Here is a 13,553-nt window from a genome sequence, read left to right as displayed (position 1 = left end):
TGATGATTTCTTGATGATTTTGTTATAGGTTAAGGGAGCTTGGGAAAACCTTGCTTGTTGGCTGAGGGTGCCAGACAAACCCTTGTTTTTTGTCTTCGAGATCAATTAGTTATTTTAGATCTGTTGCTTCTGCCAACGTGGTTTATTTTGTCTTATCTTTGTAGTTTGGCTGGCGTTGGTTTAGCTTTCGGTGCTTTGTGTCTTTGATCTATCTTTTTGTAGCATCCCTTTGTTGTTTCTAGATCCGTGTAAAATACGAGGGGTTCAAGTCCCTTCAAAACTTGTTGTACGGGGTTTTTGGTCTCCTCAAAACCTATTTATCCTAATAAAAAATAAAATATTTATGTTCAAAATTATACTAAACATATAAAAATTTAATTTGAATGATAAGGATGTTTAGTATTAGAATTGATGATAAATAAATATTGTAAATATCAAGTTGAATTTATGTGTCATTATTTAGAAATTAATGTCTCTAATTTAAGAAATGTGTCAAAAATTGTATGATTTCATTTACTTTTACGTATCAATCTCAAATGTCATGGAATTCATAAAAAACCCATAGATTTAATGTAATACACATAATTGATTTATGATACATCAAAATGATTTAGAAAATTTATTCACCATTGCCTTCTCAATGATTAATTTTCTTAAGTTGGTTTCTAAGGACACCTTTGAAGAGTCTTCTAATGTGGTAGTCGAATAGGTTCTAATAGGGAAAACTAGCTTAGTGGGTCAAATTAATGACAATGCAAAATATCAAAGATAGAATACAAACATGTAGATGGCCTAAATGATGATAACAGTAGATTTAATTTTTTGATTCCTTCAGAAATTCAAATGTGTTCTAATTGTTAGTAGTTCCTATATGAAAATAAGTGCACATCGAATATAATTAAATACCATATCAGAAAACATTTTTCACAAATTATATTGAATAAACTTATAATGATAACAGAATGGTTTTGGGAACATTCAATTTCAATTTTATGTTCATTATTATACATCACAAGATTGAACCATCCTAATCTTAAAACACTGAAAAAAAATTCAAGACCAAAAGATGTCTTCTATGATAAAATGTGATTGAAACTCCATGAGACATATGAAATTGTTTAGAGATGTGTGGATCGACAAATGTGAATTTCATAATATATTGCACTAGTAAAGATCATGATGAATTGCAAATTATTTTGTGAATGTTAATGCACGCTTTATGTGATAATGGTTAAACATGAAAGCTCATGTGATAGATTATGAATGAAGTGTAATTGGGTTATTTCAATGTGCTTGTTGTATTTTTGCATAATCTCATGTTGGTGATGGTAGAATATGTGTATTTATCATGTTTGATCCTGATTGACAATGGATGACCTGGTGTGATGTAATCTTGTTATGATGCCTTTTTTTGTGTGTGTGGTCCTAAAACTATATTTTTTCTTATGCTTAATTCTCTTTTTGTGATTGTGTAGTTGTTTAATACACCATTAACCATGTTCTTTTATTGATTATGGGTACTCAACATGTCATTTTAGATATGAATTGCCTAAATATATGTATGGTTCACATAGTTTAGGGATGAGAATTACCCTTTGTTAGTGTTTTGACACCTAATGATTATATGTATATCTATTATATCTATATGTATGTATTTTTATAGACTCCATATTGGAGGTCGGTGTGAGTTGGGGGAGATTCTCCTTAGTGGTTTGTGTTGTTCTTAGCCCAAGGCTAGAAGAAGATGTAGTTGTGATAAGTGGAATTGGCCACCTTGCATTCGATTGGAGTTGTGAATGCAGGACATTGACCCTAGTGAGGGATTTAGTGTTACCTCGTGGATTATGAAATCTTGAGCGAGTTGGTTCAAGTAACCCTTGTTTTGCCCATAGTTGAGTATTTGGAAGCAGGGAAAACTTTCTTTCCTCCTACGCCTTGTGGTTATTGGCCAACCATGTGGCCTTTCTTGAAGTATTTAAGGGGTTGTTAAGTATTTGTATTGTTGGTGCTACTGGTCATGAGAGGTAAATTTATTTACATTCATGTCTCTGAGTACCTTTGTGCCAGTCTTAGTTTTCTGAAGAGAAGCGGAGCTTGTAAAGAATTCTCACTTCTATAGAATAATGGTGGAGAAAGAATGACCCTTTTCTCAAACTAAGTAAGCTCTAGATGAGCACAATGCTTCTTTTCAATCTCATGGGATGATTTTTTCCCTCCTTAATTACATGTTGTGGCCCTATAAGTTTTGTACATTGGTCTAAGGAGAGAGCATTGAGAGCACAATTGCATGCTTGGTTGCCTCAAGATGAGGTAAGGTCATTAGAGTTGTGTTGTTTCTACTAGAGTAGGTGGTAAGATGAAATTTCTAGCACCATGTTGTAGCTCATTTTTGGGGCTAGTGAGTTGTAGATGTTTTTGTGGACTAAGTCGTAGGTCTAGTTCTCGATTGATTTTGTGATAGTGAGAGAATTGTGTGGCATGACCTAGACTTGTGGGTGAGTTAAATGGTCATTTTTGTTTGTTTGATGTGATTATTGAATTGTGCATTGAAGATGCCTTGTTCTTGATTTGTAGGCTTCCAAGAGTAAGCCTAGTCCTAGGAGAGGAGGATGTAATGCCCTTCCAAGTTTCTCTTTTGCATTCTTGTTTTCTAATGTGGATTTCGTTGTGTTGTTGTAGTTGTACCATATGCAGTTTGGATATGGATCATTCTGTGATGTCTTGATATTGTTCTGGGTGCTTCATTTGTTGTAGGCTATGACCTTGAGTGCTTGTCTTATGCTCTATTTGATATGTGTTTTGTGATTGTGATTATGTAGTTTCATAGAGATGTGTGATGATCTATTGTGCCTTGATGATTATGATAGATTGATGTAGTGATTTATAACTACCATAGGCGACATGCTAATTTGAGTATTGATTGGAATGTAACAAGTGATGCTAACCTAATTGGTTGAATTAAGAGTAGTAAATTATCTTTATGTTATATTATTTCATATTAAATATTAAATTCTCATTGATGTAATGCATGACATCCATGTTAGATTTAGAGGATTCCTATAATGATGATGTTTTTGATTATATAAGAAGGGAGACGGCCTTGAACCGAGAACAGTAGAGAATTACAAAGTTATATCACCAGGCAAAGAACAACCACCCAGAGACCAAAAAACAGAGCCCACCCTTCAAAAATAATAAAAAACTATTGATGTTGACTATCTGGGGAATGTTTATATGCTTATCGATGTAATGAAAGAATATTGATGTTGTTGTTTAAGGAAATAATTAGATGATATTATTATTATTATTATTATTCTTTAATTAAAGATTAGATGTAATAGGTATGATATTGTATCATTCAAACATATGAGAATGATTTTGGTGTTAAAATCCCCTTCAATGATTTTAGTTACTTTGATTATTTTTATATACATATATGCATATGAATGACCTGGTACACTTGACGTGTCCATTTTTTAGTGGCTACAAGTATAGGGCATCAAATCCATCTAGATCCATAGGTTTGAGCATGCCCATTTCCCTGAGGGTGGTTATAGGATAAAACACATTGGCCATTCATGTGACCAAGCCCTAGCCATCATGCCTAATTTGGATAACATCTTTAATTGTATATACTTGTACCCTTGGTTACCATTTAGGTAATGTTTAATTTCCCTTTTGAATATTTGTGTAAGACCCATGAAGACTATATGTGCATAGTTAGTCTAATGTAAATTATCATCACATAATGTGCATATAGTAATGGTATTTTAATATTACTATGCTAATTTAATATTTAGAGGTTTAATGTGCCTTATATGCATTTGATTTAACGAGATTTAAACAATTTTGTCTTGACCCCTTCGTGAGGTCATTTTTATTATTGAATTTTATTTGGTTGTATTATTATAATGTTGCTCACTCAAAAAGTATTATATGGGTAATTTAAATTCAATGTTGAACATTAAGTTTTATTTCTCTATGAATTTACTCTCAAACCCTACTTCTTTTGTGAACTTAGGTGATTGAGTATGTGAGATTGGATTCAGTAAATTTTATGGGTGATAACTCAAATGAACTAGATTGGGAATCTCTATGGGGTATCTAAACATCTCTCTCGAATGTGGGGAGTTTTGTGTGCTGTTTTAGTTTGATGTTTTCTCCCAAGTTGTGGTAGGAACTCTTAGTTCTCTCCATTCTTGCTTAGTTTATTTGGTTTTAATTTTATTAAAATGGTTTGTGGGATGATTTGAAGTAGTCTTTCATTCAAATTCAGTCAATTAGATGTGTTTGTGTATGATTCGATTCAATATTTTTTGAAAATAAGGGTTTTACAAAGGTAAATGCTGTCCATATTTTTGTGGGTTGAGCAAAATGGTCTTTTCATTATGTTTTCATGTGGAGTGTAGAAATCAAATGGGTGTTTTCTATTTTTTAGTTAAACCCTTCGTATTTTTCTTAATTGTAAGTTTTTAATGACCTAGGCAGTACAAAACTACACTTTTGAGTAGTCCTACGCTTTTGAAAGGTTGCTACACATCTATAGAGTAGAGCTACATGTTTGTAGCTTAGATCTATGCAATTTTAGTTGATACATGTGCATTTTATACCTATAAATTTTCTTTTGTATGCCAATATTTTTGTTTTGATCTACTTCTTCCAGTTTGCCCATATGGATTGTTTGACTTGCATGATTGGTTTTTTAAAGATCCTAATTGGATTTGATGAAAGTGAATTTTGATGGGTTTTCATGACCCTATAACATGTATAATGATTTATATATGTATTATTTGAATTGGATTGATTAAGAGCCATTTATATGCTAATGAGGCCTTTTGAGCAATTGAGTATGTTTGATGATGTTAGGCTCATATTGATAATAGAACTTGATTTTCTAAATTGATATCTTTCCATTGTTTTCAATTTCTAATTTCATAATTTGGTTTCATTAAGCTTAGGGTAGGTAATAGGGCCAATTATGGGAGTGGTGTACAATAGGGGTTGGGGCATAAAGGGGTCGCCAAGGTAATTCATTAGGCATTTTACTAATGAACATAAAACTAATAGAGCATTAATAAAATGAACCAAGATAAAGTGGATGCACCTCTAATTGCTTGAGTGCTTGTATAGACTAAGGATGAGTTAGAAAGGATTGATTGTCTATAGGGTGTTGACCAAGCATAATTGGGTCTCCTTATCTATATGAGAGGAATGCTCGATTCTGCATGAGTTGTCCCTTTGAGCTACACGATGACACTCCCCCCTCTTATTTCCTACGTACCTAGACCTATAGATATGAGTAGCACCAAGAAGATGTTGTGTCTTTCATTTTGGTATTATTTCATTTGTATTCATGTGGTTTTCTTGTATGTGGGCCATGGCACTATGGTATTCTTGAGGTGCTGGATGTGAGATGGATCATGCTTGATGATAGAATGTTGTATCTTCTTGTTGAACATATTGTTACTTCTATTTGATTTGGATTACAATGAGGTTGTGGCTCAGATTTCTACTTTTATCTTGATGTTTCTTTATGGTTCTTATTGGTTGAGATGTTCTTGTTGAGTGCATGCTCCATGTCTGGTATTTGTATAAACCTATTACTCCCCTTGCATTGTTGTATGATTTTTTGGGCCATGTGACTATCTCCATGAACACATTGGGGCGGACCCAAAGGTTCCACATGGTTGGGTGGCATTCCAACCACCATTTGGGACTACATGACTTGGATCATGTGTGGCTTTTAGAATTTATTTCTCCTTCTCAACACTTGCTCTCTCTCTCTCTATCTCTCTCTCTCTCTCTCTCTCTCTCTCTCTCTCTCTCTCTCTCTCTCTCTCTCTCTCTCTCTCTCTCTCTCTCTCTTCCATTCTTGCAAGTTGTGATCATTGTTTATTGTATCAAGAAAGGTAATCATGAATGATATATATAATGAATACTCCAAGTGGATAGTGATGTAATTGAAGCATTATTGATATGTATTAGTGTACTTTATATATTCCAGTATAGGGATCAAGCATGATCTATGATCTCTTATGCTTTTGTATTCTTGGTGTATTATGATTTTATCATAAAAATATTTTAATTCATTTTTAAAATAAATTTTATAGTGATTGGTATAGTTTTAGGGGTTGATTTAGTCACCTTCTAGTTGGTCTTGGCGTATTGGCTAGTTTTGGATGCCTTGTCAAGGTAGAGAGATCAAGGAACCCTCAAAGGTGACTTGAGTTAACTCATTTGGAGTTTTGAGAATGTAGTCTTTCGCATGTGCATATTTGGTTCAGAAATAGTTAACTTTGTCTTGAGGTTGAGCATTATACTTGTATATATTATGCATGATGACACTTCTTTACATAAAAAATATTTCCATGCATTCCTTGTGTATATTACTCTTATCCTCTAATGTTCCTTGGTAGAATGCTACTTCTATATGAATGTTACAAGTAGTAATGTTGTGTTTTGTGTTTGGTTAACTCTCTAAAATGAAGTATTTAGCATTAGTCATGTTATGCCATTATGATCTGGATATGAAGAAGTTGAGGATTGATTTGAGAATGTTTCTTATTGTTAATGGAACATCTTGGTGTGACCTACATAATTTTGGAAGGTCAACTTAATGTTGCATGGTGAATGGAATCTATGTTTCAAGGTAATTACTTTGGTTGAACCTACTGGTGTTGTTCCTTGACATGTGGTGAATCACTGGATGTGTCTACTTTCTTATAAGTTTGTGTTGCATTGATTTTTGGTCCTACCTTAGCATGTGAGGATCCACATTGGTCTTTTTCATTTCAAAGATATGTTTTGGATTGACTTGTGGCATGTTGTTTGGTATTTCTACATGTTACCTTGTTACCAACCTTTGGAGGATGATTTATAGCATGTGAATTGTTTTTACCTTCTTTAAAAGGAGTGTTAAGATGTTTAGGTCCTCTCTATCTCCTTGATTGGACTGCTGACACCACACTTATATTGTTGTGGTTGATTTGATAAGACCTACGCTTATCCTTTATTTTTTCCGATCTAATTGATATTTGCAATGAATAAGATAGTATATTTAGAAGCTAAAATTCATGTTGATGTAATGTGTATGGATGCGTAAGTGTGAATTTAAAAAAGAGTGTGTTTCACCTACATGATTATATTAGTTGCAAAGGTTAGTTGTGACTGAGTTATGGTGTGGTTATTGCTATTTAGTTTCTCTCTTGAGATAATGATTCAAGGATAGGTTCATGTTTGTAGATTGTTAGAGCTATATTATTGAAGGCCTACTCTTTCTTGATTCATATATTCATTGTATCCTACTTTGAAGAAGTGATCTTCATATTGTAGCTTTGTATCTTTCCCTAGGCTTGTGCAGTCTAGCTTGCAAATCCTTTGTGGAGAAGTGCATTTCCTTGGTAGTGAGCCTAAAAAATATATTGTAATCATTTCATATATTGTGAGTTGACTCTTGCCATGGTTTTTCCCAATTTTGGTTTTTTATGTAAATATGGCGTTCTCTTGTGAATTGTGTTTTACTGTTATATATATTTCACTTCTATTGTTAAGAATAAGGTTAAACTTTTTTGTATTGAGTAATAAAGTTTCAGTATTAGGTCCAGATTGATTCACCCCCATCCACTTAGTCCTAAGATGTGTTCAACAGATCCATCATGCTGTCAAAACAGTCTTTCAGAACACCCAAATTTTTTGAGTTAAAAAATGGTGGTGTTGAAGTCACCACCCATCATCTAATGGTAGTCTTTTTGAGAATTTTTTAGGGATTTTAATTTATTGCAAAGAGTCTTCCTAGCATCCTAAGTATTTAGATCATACACATTGGTGAGAGTCCATTGTTCTTAGTAGGCATCATATGAAAGGCAATTATGAGGTTGTTTCTACATTGGTACATCATATTTCCTCTAATAGTAAGGGAGTTCCACATCATAAAAAGACATCCAAATGCACCCTCAGTTGATCAACAACCTTACTTAGCATTGGGCCATAGTTTCCCAACAATTTGAGTAAAAAATAAATCTATCATCTCGGATTCCTAAAGAATCAAAATATTAATTATATTGTCAATTATAATAAATTTTAAAATATGTTGCCTGTGAGGGTAGTTTTACCCTCTAATGTTCAAATATAAGATCTGCATTCCCTAGTTTTCTTCACCTCTGACACATTATCAAGGGTGTGTTGATTACCCATGACAACTTATTTAGCTACTTCTCTTTGTCTTGTCTCTATGTGTGAAGGTTTTCCTAGATTTAGTTATCATCCTATATAAACTTTTTTGTTTCCGGCTTTTCTTTTGCTCTTGTTATTAATTGTGGTCTAGTTGTTTTCTTAAGTGGAAGGGGTTTGGGATTTTGAAGAGTTTCTTATATATAACAACTCCTCAATTGAACTATTTCCCTTATTGAAGGTTTGAGAAACAATCTAACTGTTCTTCATGTCCTTGTTTGAATGATCTTCTATCATATTGAGTGGGCTACCAATTAAATTAGAGTCCTTGATGTCTTCTTCACGACTCTTTGAATCGGGTCTAATAGGACCAAAGGAGGCATTAGAATCCTCATTGAGAAAATCCTTCTTATTTGAAAATGAGTATGATTTGTTCTGGTTCAAATCCATAATCGAAGCTTCCAACTAAGTAGGAGGGAGAACACCTTGGGACACCTATAAGGTTTGTATTATGTTAATGGACCCCCATTTAGTCATAGCTTGAGTCTCCATTCTTTCTCCTTTTTTATTTCTTACGTTATCAAACTTATCAATCTTCCCCATCTATTGAAGTAATCCATTATCTAAGATTTTTCCTTCAACATCAATCCTTCTGAAAGCCTAAGAGGTAGTATGATCCTTTCATTGCAAATGTTTTTGTTCTAGCTTCGAGTCTTTTAAAAGGTCTACTATAAGTGTTTCCACAATTAACAATATATTGGGCTGATTCTGCTTAGTTTACAATTGCTCCTCAGTTCAAAAGAGCTATGATGCAAAAAAACTTGTGCTAGATAAAATTGTTTTATCTAAAGAATTAACTATTAAGATACTCCTACAGTGTCCCATGGTGAAAAATTTATAAACAACAGAAAAAGATGGAAGAGAGAAGTTTTCGCTTTCAGTGAAGTCATTAAAAAAGAGCTTGCCCATTACTATGATATCATCATAAATGTCGAATTTGTCTAGGATTTTTTTATAGTTTGACGGCATGAAACCATGACCTCTCCCTCTTCAAATTCTTGAAATTGTCTTTCTGCTTTGTTAATCCTTTGATAGGCTTTTAGCTGTCTATTGTGTTGTTTCCTCCTCCTTGCACCTGGAAGTTTGAAAGTTACCTTGCCTGCCATGGAGTTAGAAAAATTTTATGTCTAAAAAATGAACTTTTCCAGAATCATGAAAGATTGATGGGTTAATCTCGCAAATGGATTTAAAGCCAAAACAACATCGAAAAATAAAATTTTGGGTTAAGCCTGCAATTGTGCATTAGTTTAAGCAAATATGAATTAGAATGATGTCAAATGAGAATTAGAATGACATCAGTTTTGAATTATTATTTTAAATTGTGAATTTATGCGATGGCAATTGCACACTCCATTTTCTGTATGGACCTGCAAATCAAAAAATCTGAAAATCATATTAGTAGGTGGGTTATTCACATCGGACTGACATAAACCGAGTAAACCATGAAGAAACATGAAGAGATAGAGAAGAAAAAAGAGGAGATAGAGCAAGAAGAGACCACGATGATACAAGGAACTGAGATGAAACAAGAAGGGAGAGAAGTGATAGAAGAACTTATGAGGATGCAAGGAGAACCCATGTTTATAATCTTCTATTAACTCTCACTCAACAAATCTTTCTCTTTGATCTTGTCTTTTGCTGTCCTCCTTGCTTCAAGTTCTTGACTCATTCTGATGGTTAGGGAATCTATCTCTCTCCTTAATTTATCTTTCTCATCATTTTGTTTCTCCACTTCATCAACCAATGCATCTGTGTTTTCTTCATCAGAAGAGATGCTTTTAGAAACCTCCAATAGTTGTTCAGTTAGCTCTTTCCTCTTAGGAAGTGAAGCTTTATACTGGGGAGGAGGAGGGTTATCCCCTAGTAGTGACCTTCCTATAGCTACCAAAGGCTTAAAAAATCTAAGATTACCACTTTGATGCAAGAGCATCTCTAGTTCTTGGTAATCTTGCATCAACCAAAAACATTTTTCTTTTCAGTTTGTTCATGTTTTGCAGTTCAACATTTCATTATGTGTTTCTTTGCATTTGCTCACTGGATCTTACAGAGTTGGATTTAGATTGTGGACATATTAATCAACCTCATCCTTGGTTTGCGGTACATTTGGATATTTTCTCGGTAAGTTATCACTTCCAAAATCTGAGATAGTTTTCTAGCTTAGAACACCAGAACCGCTTGGAACTATTTTCTATTGGCGAATCTTGTGGATCTCTTGTGTAGCTTACGGAGCTTACGTTCATTGTTTCCAACATTCCTTGGTGTGTGGCCAACTTTCCCTTAGGTCCACACTTCATTCTATGTATTTTTCGGAGGGATCTCTTTGGTGGAGGCCAACCTTGTTGTTTTACACGTTTCATCTTGTTCATCTATTGTTGTTTCATCTTGAACGGATGCAGATCACCCTTGATCATATAAATCAATGTAATTAAGCATGTAGAATAAAGTGTTAGAGGTTAGAGGATACATTAAGATGTTAGGAGGTCCAGAGTTGGCTCGCATTCTTGCTAGAGCCAAATGTTGCATAACACACATGTTTTGTACTCAGGCTTGTGAGCTGAATCTATGAACCCGTATATTGTTGGCAGTTTGTAACTAATTTTCCAGAGATAATTAAGTTTTTTCTGCATATCCTCCATCACGATTGAGTTGTTTCTACTATGTAACTCTTTTTGCATGGTCCAAATTGTTCTCTTTGAGGACCCTCCTACCATGACTTTACCACACTTTTCCTTATTTAAGTGCCTTTGAGGATTAGAAATATGACACTTTTAATAAGATGACCAGATCTAAAATAGTTTTAACAGTAGAGCCACACATTTTCATCAACAATAGGTTGAAGTTTGTTCCCAAACTTAGAGTTAAGGGTAACAAATTGCAGAAGGAGTTTGTCCATTTCAACACTGATGCAAAGTCTAGCAAAAATAAGATGGGTCATTTGTAAGGTAGCTTTGCCAATAGTTATCAAAGACCCAAAAGAATCATTGATTCTTTTTAGGGTATTAGGGCTCTAGTGTTCCAGAGGGGCCCCTGGTAAATGGATCTAAGTCAAGGCCACCCTTACCAAATCCATTTTTTGGTCAAAACCTAGCTTCCATCTCCAAAGGGAAAGACCATTTTTATGTTTCTTGTCAAAGAACTAGGGGCCTTATGAAAGAACCTTAATCATGTCTTCCTTACATAGAAAATTAGACAAAAATGACCCTTCAAACATCACACTAATTAAAACAATACCCTTTAGTTTCCAAATATCAAAATTTCATTCTCTAACCAAATCCATATTGGGTTTGAAGCTAAAGAACTTACCTATAAGAGGAGAAGAGAGATCCAAAGTAGCCTCAACCATGAAAGAGTCAGGTAAGTAAATCTTAATACCTTCATGTAAAAACTTTAACTGAAGAAGAGGTAGACAAACCATGTAGAGTAGTGTTTTGTCTAATAAGTTTGTCAATCGAAGAGGTCGGGGCCACCCCTCCAAGGAAATGTTCATCTTTTGAGAGATCCACAATTTTCAATCTCCTTTTCATAAAAGATAGAAACAACCTTTTTGTCAGTACTGACATTATTTGAAGAGATATTTTTCACACCCTCTAAGCCAACACAGTCTCCTTGGTCAAAGTGTGAATCCTAGGGCACCGGTTATTTCCCCCATCCTTGATTGGCATTCCCCATCTAAATAATAAAATTTAAAATTCTAGAGAGTCACTAATCATCTAAATAAGCATGGGGTTTCATTTTATTTTACATCTTTAATTTTGAAAATAAGCATTAAAAAGTTGTTAAAGTTTTCCTAATTGATATCCACCTTCTAATCCTACTATTCCAATATGTAAAGGAAGAAAAAATGTCCTATTGAAGAATTCACATCTATATTGGATAATGTTTTGAGCTTGGTTTTACTAAAAGGATTTGTTATCTTTAAATCTCAGCTTTTGGATTGAAATGACCATTGTTTGGTTGGTTGAATAGGTAAAAATATTTTATTACAAATAATATTCCATTAAAAATGTAGGAGGCCTATTTAAGAATGACGATGAACAAGCATTTAAGAATGACACTTTTTTATTCGAATCAAAGCAATGATCATGAACAAGCATTTGGTGAAATACGGAATAGAGGGAGTCGATATAATTATTGCAAATAAATAACAAATAATAGCTCTGTAATTTTGTTCTAACAGCCGACGAACTGGTAAGTAGTAATCATATGGCCGTTAAATTGCCCTTGTCCATCTCCATCAATGGCATTAAAAGCTGGAGTTTCCAAATCCAATCCTCCGTTTTCGCACTTGTCCAGAATTCGTACTGTCACACTTTGACCTGTTGTTTCATTTGTCACCTGTAACAATTCAAATCAATTAAACGTATGTTAAACGTTTATATATGAGCTAACAAACTCTTAATATCACACAAATAATAATTGTGAATGCAGGCTATGAAGAGTTATGAGAGTTTACTTGGATGCAGGTGCCGCAGAGGGAAGATCCCATGGGCTGGCCGGCCTCGTCACAATACGCAGTCCAATAGTATTGACTGCGACAATCAAGGCTCTCATCAGAGTCATATGTAGCGCAGTCAGTCCATCCAGTTCGTAATTATGGGCAGCCGGATTATACTGATTGTTCGTGGTGTATGTGTCACCCTCAACACACTCAGAGAATATGGATGCCACACACCAGCATATAGCAATCCACCTTAAAACCTTTGAACCCATGACTCTAAGCTCAATATGGATTCAATCACTATAATAATATGAGCTGATTATTGTGTTAAGGCAGGCGATATTGTTGTAAGAATGAACCCTATGATTTATAGGGTTATCATTAGGGCTCACTCCCAATATTTTATCATGGTGGTTGTGCAACCCTTGGCTTATTTCTTTGGACTCAGCTGCGAGACAAATGGGATTGTGGAATGAGACCAGAAATAAATTTAAAGTTTGATGTATCCAACTCCGAGTGAGGATATGGAATGAGCACAACAATATATTTGAAGTTTTGTAAAGCTAAACTTTTAGATCACCGATTATTTCGAGGACATTCGATGGGATATCTTGGTTTGCTCGTTGAAATCGGCAACGCACTAGAATCAGGAAAGAATATTCACCATAAACAAATGTGTGTTGTGTAATTACTATTAGAAGCCGGTTTTTATATTACTATAATCAATCATTGTTTGTGGATGTAGGACTTGCAATAGATCTTTGTCTATCCAGACAATAGAAATGAAAATCTTATCAAAGAGAGAGTTGAAAAAAAAAATTAAGTCCCTCCTTGGTAAGATTTTCATTTTTGATGACTGGATGGACGTTTCCTTGTAGTAGAAAGA

General features: G+C 34.2%; 1 pseudogene; it reads right to left on the bottom strand.

Moving 5' to 3' along the window:
- Positions 1-12,399: 12,399 nt before the first annotated feature.
- LOC131030294 (pathogenesis-related protein PR-4-like) lies at positions 12,400-12,939 on the bottom strand (annotated as a pseudogene).
- Positions 12,940-13,553: the final 614 nt, after the last annotated feature.

This window comes from Cryptomeria japonica, chromosome 8, assembly GCF_030272615.1.
Source record: "Cryptomeria japonica chromosome 8, Sugi_1.0, whole genome shotgun sequence".
Lineage (NCBI taxonomy): Eukaryota > Viridiplantae > Streptophyta > Pinopsida > Cupressales > Cupressaceae > Cryptomeria > Cryptomeria japonica.
Note: the sequence above shows the minus strand (reverse complement) of the source record. Positions and strands in the feature narration are given on the sequence as shown.